The sequence below is a fragment of the Euprymna scolopes genome, chromosome 21 (assembly GCF_053919585.1).
Source record: "Euprymna scolopes isolate OS-2025 chromosome 21, ASM5391958v1, whole genome shotgun sequence".
Classification (NCBI taxonomy): domain Eukaryota; kingdom Metazoa; phylum Mollusca; class Cephalopoda; order Sepiida; family Sepiolidae; genus Euprymna; species Euprymna scolopes.
Genome location: NC_136502.1, coordinates 62,676,177 through 62,692,297, shown reverse-complemented (window position 1 = coordinate 62,692,297; position 16,121 = coordinate 62,676,177). Strand labels below are relative to the sequence as shown.

Below are 16,121 nucleotides of genomic sequence, written 5' to 3'. Positions count from 1 at the left end.
TGTTGATTTCTATTGTTATGATTACTATTCTGTTTATTACTATTCTGTTGATTACTATTGTTATGATTACTATTCTGTTGATTACTAATCTGTTGATTACTATTCTGTTAATTACTATTGTTATGATTACTATTCTGTTCATTACTATTGTTATGATTACTATTCTGTTGATTACTATTGTTTTGATTACTATTCTGTTGATTACTTTTGTTTTGATTACTATTCTGTTGATTACTTTTGTTTTGATTACTATTCTGTTGATTACTATTGTTTTGATTACTATTCTGTTGATTACTATTGTTATGATTACTATTCTGTAGATTACTATAGTTTTGATTACTATTCTGTTGATTACTATTGTTTTGATTACTATTCTGTTGATTACTATTGTTTTGATTACTATTCTGTTGATTACTGTTCTGTTAATTACTATTGTTTTGATGACTATTCTGTTGATTACTATTCTGCTGATTACTATTCTGTTGATTACTATTGTTTTGATTACTATTCTGTTGATTACTATTCTGTTGATTACTATTCTGTTGATTACTATTGTTTTAATTACTATTCTGTTGATTACTATTGTTATGATTACTATGCTGTTGATTACTATTGTTTTGATTACTAGTCTGTTGATTACTATTCTGTTGATTACTATTGTTTTGATTACTATTCTGTTGATTACTATTGTTTTGATTACTATTCTGTTGATTACTATTCTGTTAATGACTATTGATTTGATTACTATTCTGTTGATTACTATTCTGCTGATTACTATTCTGTTGATTCCTATTTTATTGATGACTATTCTGTTGATTATTATTCTGTTGATTACTACTGTTTTGATTACTATTGTTTTGATTACTATTCTGTTGATTACTATTGTTATGATTACTATTCTGTTGATTACTATTGTTTTGATTACCATTCTGTTGATTACTATTCTGTTGATTACTATTCTGTTGATTACTATTCTGTTGATTACTATTGTTATGATTACTATTCTGTTGATTACTATTGTTAAGATTAGTATTCTGTTGATTACTATTGTTTTGATTACTATTCTGTTCATTACTATTCTGTTGATTACTATTGTTTTGATTACTATTCTCTTGATTACTATTCTGTTGATTACTATTGTTATGATTACTATTCGGTTGATTACTATTGTTATGATTACTATTCTGTTGATTACTATTGTTTTGATTACTATTCTGTTGATTACTTTTGTTTTGATTACTATTCTGTTGATTACTATTCTGTTGATTACTATTCTGTTGATTACTATTGTTTTGATTACTATTCTGTTGATTACTATTCTGTTGATTATTATTCGGTTGATTACTATTCTGCTGATTACTATTCTGTTGATTACTATTGTTTTGATTACTATTCTGTTGATTACTATTGTTTTGATTACTATTCTGTTGATTACTGTTCTGTTAATTACTATTGTTTTGATGACTATTCTGTTGATTACTATTCTGCTGATTACTATTCTGTTGATTACTATTGTTATGATTACTATTCTGTTGATTACTATTTTTTCATTACTATTCTGTTGATTACTATTCTGTTAATTACTATTCTGTTCATTACTATTCTGCTGATTACTATTCTGTTGATTACTATTGTATTGATTACTATTCTGTTGATTACTATTCTGTTGATTACTATTCTGTTGATTACTATTCTGTTGATTACTATTGTTTTGATTAACTATTCTGTTGATTACTATTCTGTTGATTACTATTGTTTTGATTACTATTCTGTTGATTACTATTTTGCTGATTACTATTCTGTTGATTACTATTCTGTTGATTACTATTCTGTTGATTACAATTGTTTTGATTACTATTCTGTTGATTACTATTGTTTTGATTACTATTCTGTTGATTACTATTGTTTTGATTACTATTCTGTTGATTACTATTGTTTTGATTACTATTCTGTTGATTACTATTGTTTTGATTACTATTCTGTTGATTACTATTGTTTTGATTACTATTCTGTTGATTACTATTCTGTTGATTACTTTTGTTTTGATTAATATTCTGTTGATTTCTATTGTTATGATTACTATTCTGTTTATTACTATTCTCTTGATTACTATTGTTATGATTACTATTCTGTTGATTACTATTCTGTTGATTACTATTGTTTTGATTACTATTCTGTTGATTACTATTCTGTTGATTAATATTGTTTTGATTACTATTGTTTTGATTACTAATCGGTTGATTACAATTGTTTTGATTAAAATTCTTTTGATTACTATTCTGATGATTACTATTCTGTTGATTCCTATTCTGCTAATTACTATTGTTTTGATTACTATTCTGTTGATTACAATTTTGTTGGTTACTATTGTTTTTGATTACTATTCTTGTTGATTACTATTATGTTGATTCCGATTGTTGTGATTACTATTCTGTTGATTACCATTTTGTTGATTACAATTTTGTTGATTACTATTCTGTTGATTACTATTGTTTTGATTACTATTCTGTTGATTACTATTGTTTTGATTACTATTCTGTTGATTACTATTTTATTGATTACTATTGTTTTGATTACTATTGTTTTGATTACTATTGTTTTGATTACTATTCAATTGATTACTAATCTGTTGATTACAATTCTGTTGATTACTATTGTTTTGATTACTATTCTGTTGCTTACTATTGTTTTTATTACTATTCTGTTGATTACTATTGTTTTGGTTACTATTCTGTTTATTACTATTTTGTTGATTACTATTGTTTTGATTACTATTCTGTTTATTACTATTGTTTTGATTACTATTTTGTTGATTACTATTGTTTTGATTACTATTCTGTTGATTACTATTGTTTTGATTACTATTCTGTTGATTACTATTGTTTTGATTACTATTCTGTTGATTACTATTGTTTTGATTACTATTCTGTTGATTAGTATTGTTTTGATTACTATTGTTTTGGTTACTATTCTTTTGATTACTATTCTGTTGATTACTATTCTGTTGATTACTATTCTGTTGATTACTATTGTTTTGATTCCTATTTTTTTTATTTCTATTCTGTTGATTACTATTCTGTTGATTACTATTGTTTTGATTACAATTTTTTGATTACTATTCTGTTGATTACTATTGTTTTGGTTACTATTCTGTTGATTACTATTGTTTTGATTACTATTCTGTTGATTACTATTCTGTTGATTACTATTGTTTTGATTACTATTCTGTTGATTACTATTTTTTTGTATTACTATTGTTTTGATTACTATTGTTTTGATTTCTATTCTGTTGATTACTATTGTTTTGATTACTATTTTTTTGATTTCTATTCTGTTGATTACTATTCTGTTGATTACTATTCTGTTGATTACTATTGTTTTGATTACTATTCTGTTGATTACTATTTTTTTGTATTACTATTGTTTTGATTACTATTGTTTTGATTTCTATTCTGTTGATTACTATTGTTTTGGTTACTATTCTGTTGATTACTATTGTTTTGATTACTATACTGTTGATTACTATTCTGTTGATTACTATTGTTTTGATTACTATTCTGTTGATTACTATTTTTTTGTATTACTATTGTTTTGATTACTATTGTTTTGATTACTATTTTTTTGATTTCTATTCTGTTGATTACTATTCTGTTGATTACTATTCTATTGATTACTATTGTTTTGATTACTATTATGTTGATTACTATTGTTTTGATTATTATAGTTTTGATTACTATTCTGTTGATTACTCTTGTTTTGATTACTATTCTGTTGATTACTATTGTTTTGATTACTATTGTTTTGATTACTATTGTTTTGATTACTATTCTGTTGATTACTATTGTTTTGATTACTATTCTGTTGATTACTATTTTATTGATTACTATTGTTTTGATTACTATTGTTTTGATTACTATTGTTTTGATTACTATTCTGTTGATTACTATGCTGTTGATTACAATTCTGTTGATTACTATTGTTTTGATTACTATTCTGTTGATTACTATTTTATTGATTACTATTGTTTTGATTACTATTGTTTTGATTACTATTGTTTTGATTACTATTCTGTTGATTACTCTTGTTTTGATTACTATTCTGTTGATTACTATTGTTTTGATTACTATTCTGTTGATTACTCTTGTTTTGATTACTATTTTATTGATTACTATTGTTTTGATTACTATTCTGTTTATTACTATTGTTTTGATTTCTATTCTGTTGATTACTCTTGTTTTGATTACTATTCTGTTGATTACTATTGTTATGATTACTATTGTTTTGATAACTATTCTGTTGAAAAATATTCGTTTGATTACTATTGTTTTGATTACTATTGTTTTGATTACCATTCTGTTAATTACTATTCTGTTGATTACTATTGTTTTGCTTACTATTCTGTTGATTACTATTGTTTTGATTACTATTTTGTTGATTACTATTCTGTTGATTACTATTGTTTTGATTACTATTCTGTTGATTACTATTGTTTTGGTTACTCTTCTTTTGATTACTATTCTGTTGATTACTATTCTGTTGATTCCTATTTTTTTGATTCCTATTTTTTTGATTACTATTCTGTTGATTACTATTCTGTTGATTACTATTGTTTTGATTACAATTTTTTGATTACTATTGTTTTATTACTATTCTCTTGATTACTATTCTGTTGATTACTATTGTTTTGATTACTATTGTTTTGGTTACTATTCTGTTGATTACTATTCTGTTGATTACTATTGTTTTGATTCCTATTTTTTTATTACTATTCTGTTGATTACTATTCTGTTGATTACTATTGTTTTGGTTACTAATCTGTTGATTACTATTCTGTTGATTACTATTCTGTTGATTACTATTGTTTTGATTACTGTTCTGTTGATTACTATTGTTTTGAGTACTATTTTTTGATTACTATTCTGTTGATTAATATTCTGTTGATTACTATTGTTATGATTACTATTCTGTTGATTACTATTCTGTTGATTACTATTGTTTTGATTACTATTTAGTTGATTACTATTGTTATGATTACTATTCTGTTGATTACTATTCTGTTGATTACTATTGTTTTGATTACTATTGTTTTGATTACTATTGTTTTGATTACTATTGTTTTGATTACTATTGTTTTGATTACTATTCTGTTGATTACTATTCTGTTCATTACTATTCTGTTCATTACTATTCTGTTCATTACTATTCTGTTCATTACTATTGTTTTGATTACTATTCTGTTGATTACTATTGTTTTGATTACTATTGTTTTGATTACTATTTTGTTGATTAATATTGTTTTGATTACTATTCTGTTGATTACTATTCTGTTCATTACAATTCTGTTCATTACTATTGTTTTGTTTACTATTCTGTTGATTACTATTGTTTTGCTTACTATACTGTTGATTACTATTGTTTTGATTACTATTCTGTTGATTACTATTCTGTTGATTACTATTGTTATGATTACTATTCTGTTGATTACTATTGTTTTGATTACTATTCTGTTGATTATTATTCTGTTAATTACTATTGTTTTGATTACTATTCTGTTGATTACTATTCTGTTGATTACTTTTGTTTTAATTACTATTCTGTTGATTACTATTGTTTTGATAACTATTCTGTTGATTACTATTGTTTTGATAACTATTCTGTTGATTACTATTGTTTTGATTACTATTCTGTTGATTACTATTGTTTTGATTACTATTCTGTTGATTACTATTGTTTTGATTACTATTCTGTTGATTACTATTGTTTTGATTACTATTCTGTTGATTACTATTGTTTTGATTACTATTCTGTTGATTACTATTCTGTTGATTACTATTCTGTTGATTACTATTGTTATGATTACTATTCTGTTGATTACTATTGTTTTGATTACTATTCTTTTGATTACAATTCTGTTGATTACTATTGTTTTGATTACTATTCTGTTGATTACTATTCTCTTTATTACTATTCTGTTGATTACTATTGTTATGATTACTATTCTGTTGATTACTATTCTGTTGATTACTATTCTGTTGATTACTATAGTTTTCATTACTATTCTGTTGATTACTATTCTGCTGATTACTATTCTGTTGATTACTATTGTTTTGATTACTATTTTGTTGATTACTATTGTTTTGATTACTATTTTGTTGATTACTATTGTTTTGATTACTATTGTTTTGATTACTATTGTTTTGATTACTATTTTGTTGATTAATATTGTTTTAATTACTATTCTGTTGATTACTATTCTGTTGATTACTATTGTTATGATTACTATTCTGTTGATTACTATTATGTTGATTACTATTGTTGTGATTACTATTTTGTTGATTACTTTTGTTTTGATTACTATTCTGTTGATTACTATTCTGTTGATTACTATTGTTTTGATTACTAGTCTGTTGATTACTATTGTTTTGATTACTATTGTTTTGATTATTATGTTTTTGATTACTATTCTGTTGATTACTATTCTGTTGATTACAATTCTGTTCATTACTATTCTGTTCATTACTATTCTGTTCATTACTATTCTGTTCATTACTATTGTTTTGATTACTATTCTGTTGATTACTTTTTTTTTGCTTACTATACTGTTGATTACTATTGTTTTGATTACTATTCTGTTGATTACTATTCTGTTGATTACTATTGTTATGATTACTATTCTGTTGATTACTATTGTTTTGATTACTATTCTGTTGATAACTATCTGTTGATTACTATTCTGTTGATTACTATTCTGTTGATTACTATTCTGTTGATTACTATTCTGTTGATTACTATTGTTTTGATTACTATTCTGTTGATTAATATTCTGCTGATTACTATTCTGTTGATTACTATTGTTTTGATAACTATTCTGTTGATTACTATTGTTTTGATTACTATTCTGTTGATTACAATTCTGTTGATTACTATTGTTTTGATTACTATTCTGTTGATTACAATTTTGTTGATTAATATTGTTTTGATTACTATTATGTTGATTACTATAGTTTTGATTACTATTCTGTTGATTACTTTTGTTTTGATTACTATTCTGTTGATTACTATTCTGTTGATTACTATTGTTTTGATTACTAGTCTGTTGATTACTATTGTTTTGATTACTATTGTTTTGATTACTATTCTGTTGATTACTATTCTGTTCATTACTATTCTGTTCATTACTATTCTGTTTATTACTATTCTGTTGATAACTATTGTTTTGATTACTATTCTGTTGATTACTATTGTTTTGCTTACTATTCTGTTTATTACTATTGTTTTGCTTACTATTCTGTTTATTACTATTGTTTTGATTACTATTCTGTTGATTACTATTGTTATGATTACTATTCTGTTGATTACTATTGTTTTGATTACTATTCTGTTGATTACTATTGTTTTGATTACTATTCTGTTGATTACTATTCTGTTGATTACAATTTTGTTGATTACTATTGTTTTGATTACTATTCTGTTGATTACTATTGTTTTGATTACTATTCTGTTGATTACTATTGTTTTGATTACTATTCTGTTGATTACTATTGTTTTGATTACTATTCTGTTGATTACTATTGTTTTGATTACTATTGTTTTGATTACTATTCTGTTCATTACTATTCTGTTCATTACTATTCTGTTCATTTCTATTCTGTTCATTACTATTCTGTTCATTACTATTCTGTTGATTACTATTGTTTTGATTACTATTCTGTTTATTACTATTGTTTTGCTTACTATTCTGTTGATTACTATTGTTTTGATTACTATTCTGTTGATTACTATTCTGTTGATTACTATTGTTATGACTACTATTCTGTTGATTACTATTGTTTTGATTACTATTCTGTTGATAACAATCTGTTGATTACTATTCTGTTGATTACTATTCTGCTGATTACTATTCTGTTGATTACTATTGTTTTGATTACTATTCTGTTGATTACTATTCTGCTGATTACTATTCTGTTGATTACTATTGTTTTGATTACTATTTTGTTGATTACTATTGTTTTGATTACTATTGTTTTGATTACTATTGTTTTGATTACTATTTTGTTGATTAATATTGTTTTGATTACTATTCTGTTGATTACTATTCTGTTGATTACTATTGTTATGATTACTATTCTGTTGATTACTATTATGTTGATTACTATTGTTTTGATTACTATTTTGTTGATTACTTTTGTTTTGATTACTATTCTGTTGATTACTATTGTTTTGATTACTAGTCTGTTGATTACTATTGTTTTGATTACTATTGTTTTGATTACTATTGTTTTGATTACTGTTCTGTTGATTACTATTCTGTTCATTACTATTCTGTTCATTACAATTCTGTTCATTACAATTCTGTTGATTACTATTGTTTTGATTACTATTCTGTTGATTACTATTGTTTTGCTTACTATTCTGTTGATTACTTTTGTTTTGATTACTATTCTGTTGATTACTATTCTGTTGATTACTATTGTTATGATTACTATTCTGTTGATTACTATTGTTTTGATTACTATTCTGTTGATTACTATTCTGTTGATTACTATTGTTATGATTACTATTCTGTTGATTACTATTGTTTTGATTACTATTGTGTTGATTACTATTGTTTTGATTACTATTGTTTTGATTACTATTGTTTTGATTACTATTCTGTTAATTACTATTGTTTCGATTACTATTGTTTTGATTAATATTCTGTTGATTACTATTCTGTTGATTACTATTGTTATGATTACTATTCTGTTGATTATTATTCTGTTAATTACTATTGTTTTGATTACTATTCTGTTGATTACTATTCTGCTGATTACTATTCTGTTGATTACTATTGTTTTGATTACTATTCTGTTGATTACTATTCTGTTGATTACTTTTGTTTTGATTACTATTCTGTTGATTACAATTCTGTTGATTACTATTGTTTTGATTACTATTCTGTTGATTACTATTCTGTTGATTACTATTGTTTTGATTACTATTCTGTTGATTACTATTCTGTTGATTACTATTCTGTTGATTACTATTCTGTTGATTACTATTGTTATGATTACTATTCTGTTGATTACTATTGTTTTGATTACTATTCTGTTGATTACTATTGTTTTGATTACTATTCTGTTGATTACTATTGTTTTGATTACTATTCTGTTGATTACAATTCTGTTGATTACTCTTGTTTTGATTACTATTCTGTTGATTACTATTCTGTTGATTACTATTCTGTTGATTACTATTGTTTTGATTACTATTCTGTTGATTACTATTCTGCTGATTACTATTCTGTTGATTACTATTGTTTTGATTACTATTTTGTTGATTACTATTGTTTTGATTACTATTGTTTTGATTACTATTGTTTATATTACTATTCTGTTGATTACTATTGTTTTGATTACTATTGTTTTGATTAATATTGTTTTGATTACTATTCTGTTGATTACTTTTTTTTTGATTACTATTCTGTTGATTACTATTGTTTTGAGAACTATTCTGTTGATTACTATTGTTTTGATTACTATTCTGTTGATTACTATTCTGTTGATTACTATTGTTATGATTACTATTCTGTTGATTACTATTGTTTTGATTACTATTCTGTTGATTACAATTCTGTTGATTACTATTGTTTTGATTACTATTCTGTTGATTACTATTCTGTTGATTACTATTGTTATGATTACTATTCTGTTGATTCCTATTGTTTTGATTACTATTCTGTTGATTACTATTGTTTTGATTACTATTCTGTTGATTACTATTGTTTTGATTACTATTCTGTTGATTACTATTGTTTCGATAACTAATCTGTTGATTACTATTCTGTTGATTACTATTCTGTTGATTACTATTGTTATGATTACTATTCTGTTGATTACTGTTGTTTTGATTACTATTCTGTTGATTACTATTCTGTTGATTACTATTGTTTTGATTACTATTCTGTTGATTACTATTGTTTTGATTACTATTCTGTTTATTACTATTGTTTTGATTACTATTCTGTTGATTACTATTGTTTTGATTACTATTCTGTTGATTACTATTCTGTTGATTACTAATCTGTTGATTACTATTCTGTTTATTACTATTCTCTTGATTACTATTGTTATGATTACTATTCTGTTGATTACTATTGTTTTGATTACTATTCTGTTGATTACTATTGTTTCGATAACTAATCTGTTTATTACTATTCTGTTGATTACTATTCTGTTGATTACTATATTGTTGATTACTATTGTTTTGATTACTATTCTGTTGATTACTATTCTGTTGATTACTATTCTGTTGATTACTATTGTTTTGATTACTATTCTGTTGATTACTATTCTGTTGATTACTATTGTTATGATTACTATTCTGTTGATTACTATTGTTTTGATTACTATTCTGTTGATTACTATTCTGTTGATTACTATTGTTTTGATTACTATTCTGTTGATTACTATTCTCTTGATTACTATTCTGTTGATTACTATTCTGTTGATTACTATTCTGTTGATTACTATTGTTTTGATTACTATTCTCTTGATTACTATTCTCTTGATTACTATTCTCTTGATTACTATTCTGTTGATTACTATTCTGTTGATTACTATTCTGTTGATTACTATTGTTTTGATTACTATTCTGTTGATTACTATTGTTTTGATTACTATTCTGTTGATTACTATTGTTATGATTACTATTCTGTTGATTACTATTCTGTTGATTACTATTGTTTTGATTACTATTGTTTTGATTACTATTCTGTTGATTACTATTGTTTTGATTACTATTCTGTTGATTACTATTCTCTTGATTACTATTCTGTTGATTACTATTCTCTTGATTACTATTCTGTTGATTACTATTGTTTTGATTACTATTCTGTTGATTACTATTCTGTTGATTACTATTGTTTTGATTACTATTCTGTTGATTACTATTCTGCTGATTACTATTCTGTTGATTACTATTCTGTTGATTACTATTGTTTTGATTACTATTCTGTTGATTACTATTGTTTTGATTACTATTGTTTTGATTACTATTCTGTTGATTACTATTCTGTTGATTACTATTCTGTTGATTACTATTCTGTTGATTACTATTGTTATGATTACTATTCTGTTGATTACTATTGTTATGATTACTATTCTGTTGATTACTATTGTTTTGATTACTATTCTGTTGATTACTATTCTGTTGATTACTATTTTTTTGATTACTATTCTGTTGATTACTATTCTGCTGATTACTATTCTGTTGATTACTATTGTTTTGATTACTATTCTGTTGATTACTATTCTGTTGATTACTATTGTTTTGATTACTATTCTGTTGATTACTTTTGCTTTGATTACTCTTCTGTTGATTAATATTCTGTTGATTACTATTGTTTTGATTACTATTCTGTTGATTACTATTGTTATGATTACTATTCTGTTGATTACTATTGTTTTGATTACTATTCTGTTGATTTCTATTCTCTTGATTACTATTCTGTTGATTACTATTGTTATGATTACTATTCTGTTGATTACTATTGTTTTGATGACTATTCTGTTGATTACTATTCTGTTGATTACTATTGTTTTTATTACTATTCTGTTGATTACTATTGTTTTGATTACTATTCTGTTGATTACTATTCTGTTGATTACTATTCTCTTGATTACTATTCTCTTGATTACTATTCTCTTGATTACTATTCTGTTGATTACTATTGTTATGATTACTATTCTGTTGAATCCTATTGTTTTGATTACTATTCTTTTGATTACTATACTGTTGATTACTATTCTGTTGATTACTATTGTTATGATTACTATTCTGTTGATTACTATTCTGTAAATTACTATTGTTTTGATTACTATTCTGTTGATTACTATTCTGCTGATTACTATTCTGTTGATTCCTATTTTATTGATGACTATTCTGTTGATTACTATTCTCTTGATTACTATTCTGTTGATTACTATTGTTATGATTACTATTCTGTTGATTACTATTGTTTTGATGACTATTCTGTTGATTACTATTCTGTTGATTTCTATTGTTTTTATTACTATTCTGTTGATTACTATTGTTTTGATTACTATTCTGTTGATTACTATTCTGTTGATTACTATTCTGTTGATTACTATTCTCTTGATTACTATTCTGTTGATTACTATTCTCTTGATTACTATTCTGTTGATTCCTATTGTTATGATTACTATTCTGTTGATTACTATTGTTTTGATAACTATTCTGTTGATTACTATTCTGTTGATTACTATTCTGTTGATTACTATTCTGTTGATTACTATTCTGTTGATTACTATTTTTATGATTACTATTCTGTTGATTACTATTGTTTTGATTACTATTCTGTTGATTACTATTCTGTTGATTACTATTCTGTTGATTACTATTCTGTTGATTACTATTCTGTTGATTACTATTCTGTTGATTACTATTGTTATGATTACTATTCTGTTGATTACTATTATTTTGATTACTATTCTGTTGATTACTATTCTCTTGATTACTATTCTGTTGATTACTATTGTTATGATTACTATTCTGTTGATTACTATTGTTTTGATTACTATTCTGTTGATTACTATTCTGTTGATTACTATTTTGTTGATTACTATTCTGTTGATTACTATTCTGTTGATTACTATTCTGTTGATTACTATTCTGTTGATTACTTTTGTTTTGATTACTATTCTGTTGATTACGATTGTTTTGATTACTATTCTGTTGATTACTATTCTGTTGATTACTATTATTTTGATTACTATTCTGTTGATTACTATTGTTATGATTACTATTCTGTTGATTACTATTGTTTTGATTACTATTCTGTTGATTACTATTCTCTTGATTACTATTCTGTTGATTACTATTCAGTTGATTACTATTCTGTTGATTACTATTCTGTTGATTACTATTTTGTTGATTACTATTCTGCTGATTACTATTCTGTTGATTACTATTGTTTTGATTACTATTCTGTTGATTACTATTCTGTTGATTACTATTGTTTTGATTGCTATTCTGTTGATTACTATTCTGTTGATTACTTTTTTTTTATTACTATTCTGTTGATTACTATTGTTTTGATTACTATTCTGTTGATTAGTATTCTCTTGATTACTATTCTGTTGATTACTATTGTTATGATTACTATTCTGTTGATTACTATTGTTTTGATTACTATTCTGTTGATTACTATTCTGTAGATTTTAATAATGTCACTTTAAAATTATGCTCAAACAAAAGACAATAACATTTAAAATGCAATTATATTTTCAGGAAAGAACTAAGTTTATTACTATTATGTTGATTGCTATTACGATGAGTACTGTGATGTTGATTACTATTGTGTTGATTACTATGTTTGCATCAGTACTATTTCGATTACTATACTTTGATTACTATTGTTTTGATTACTATTCTGTTGATTACTATTGTTTTGATTACTATTCTGTTGATTACTATTGTTTTGATTACTATTCTGTTGATTACTATTGTTTTGATTACTATTCTGTTGATTACTATTGTTTTGATTACTATTCTGTTGATTACAATTTTGTTGATTAATATTGTTTTGATTACTATTCTGTTGATTACTATTCTGTTGATTACTATTCTGTTGATTAATATTGTTTTGATTGCTATTGTTTTGATTACTATTCTGTTGATTACTATTCTGTTGATTACTATTGTTTTGATTACTATTGTTTTGATTACTATTCTGTTGATTACTATTCTGCTGATTACTATTCTGTTGATTACAATTGTTTTGATTACTATTCTGTTGATTACTATTGTTTGATTACTATTCTGTTGATTACTATTGTTTTGATTACTATTCTGTTGTTTACAATTGTTTTGATTACTATTCTGTTGATTACTTTTGTTTTGATTACTATTCTGTTGATTACTATTCTGTTGATTACTTTTGTTTTGATTACTATTCTGTTGATTACTATTGTTTTGATTACTATTCTGTTGATTACTATTGTTTTGATTACTATTGTTTTGATTACTATTGTGTTGATTACTATTCTGTTGATTACTGTTCTGTTGATTACTATTGTGTTGATTAATATTGTTTTGATTACTATTGTTTTGATTACTATTCTGCTGATTACTATTCTGTTGATTACAATTGTTTTGATTACTATTCTGTTGATTACTATTGTTTTGATTACTATTCTGTTGATTACTATTGTTTTGATTACTATTCTGTTGATTACTATTGTTTTGATTAATATTCTTTTGATTACTATTGTTTTGATTACTATTCTGTTGATTACTATTGTTTTGATTACTATTCTGTTGATTACTATTGTTTTGATTACTATTCTGTTGATTACTATTGTTTTGATTACTATTCTGTTGATTACTATTGTTTTGATTACTATTCTGTTGATTACTATTGTTTTGATTACTATTCTGTTGATTACTATTGTTTTGATTACTATTCTGTTGATTACTATTGTTTTGATTACTATTCTGTTGATTACAATTTTGTTGATTAATATTGTTTTGATTACTATTCTGTTGATTACTATTGTTTTGATTACTATTCTGTTGATTACTATTGTTTTGATTACTATTCTGTTGATTACTATTGTTTCGATTACTATTCTGTTGATTACTATTCTGTTGATTAATATTGTTTTGATTGCTATGTTTTGATTACTATTCTGTTGATTACTATTCTGTTGATTACTATTGTTTTGATTACTATTCTGTTGATTACTATTGTTTTGATTACTATTCTGTTGATTACTATTGTTTTGATTACTATTCTGTTGATTACTATTGTTTTGATTACTATTCTGTTAATTACTATTGTTTTGATTACTATTCTGTTGATTACTATTGTTTTGATTACTATTCTGTTGATTACTATTGTTTTGATTACTATTCTGTTGATTACTATTGTTTTGATTACTATTCTGTTTATTACAATTTTGTTGATTAATATTGTTTTGATTACTATTCTTTTTATTACTATAGTTTTGATTACTATTCTGTCGATTACCTTTGTTTTGATTACTATTCATTTCATTACTATTCTGTTTATTACTATTGTTTTGATTACTATTCTGTTGATTACTATTCTGTTGATTACTATTCTGTTGATTACTATTCTGTTGATTACTATTCTGTTCATTACTATTCTGTTCATTACTATTCTGTTGATTACTATTCTGTTGATTACTATTGTTTTGATTACTATTCTGTTGATTACTATTCTGCTGATTATTATTCTGTTGATTACTATTGTTTTGATTACTATTCTGTTGATTACTATTGTTTTGATTACTATTGTTTTGATTACTATTGTTTTGATTACTATTCTGTTGATTACTAATCTGTTGATTACTATTCTGTTGATTACTATTGTTATGATTACTATTCTGTTCATTACTATTGTTATGATTACTATTCTGTTGATTACTATTGTTTTGATTACTATTCTGTTGATTACTTTTGTTTTGATTACTATTCTGTTGATTACTTTTGTTTTGATTACTAATCTGTTGATTACTTTTGTTTTGATTACTATTCTGTTGATTACTATTCTGCTGATTACTATTCTGTTGATTACTATTCTGTTGATAACTATTCTGTTGATTACTATTGTTATGATTACTATTCTGTTGATTACTATTGTTATGATTACTATTCTGTAGATTACTATTGTTATGATTACTATTCTGTAGATTACTATTGTTTTGATTACTATTCTGTTGATTACTATTGTTTTGATTACTATTCTGTTGATTACTATTGTTTTGATTACTATTCTGTTGATTACTGTTCTGTTAATTACTATTGTTTTGATGACTATTCTGTTGATTACTATTCTGCTGATTACTATTCTGTTGATTACTATTGTTTTGATTACTATTCTGTTGATTACTATTCTGTTGATTACTATTCTGTTGATTACTATTGTTTTAATTACTATTCTGTTGATTACTATTGTAATGATTACTATTATGTTGATTACTATTGTTTTGATTACTATTCTGTTGATTACTATTCTGTTGATTACTATTGTTTTGATTACTATTCTGTTGATTATTATTGTTTTGATTACTATTCTGTTGATTACTATTCTGTTA

The 16,121-nt window shown here is 23.8% G+C and overlaps 1 protein-coding gene across 1 annotated transcript in view; it reads right to left on the bottom strand.

Moving 5' to 3' along the window:
* LOC145242415 (uncharacterized) overlaps nt 1-16,121 on the bottom strand; it is a gene marked incomplete in the record, with an annotated part of 668,062 nt that overhangs the window by 543,141 nt on the left and 108,800 nt on the right.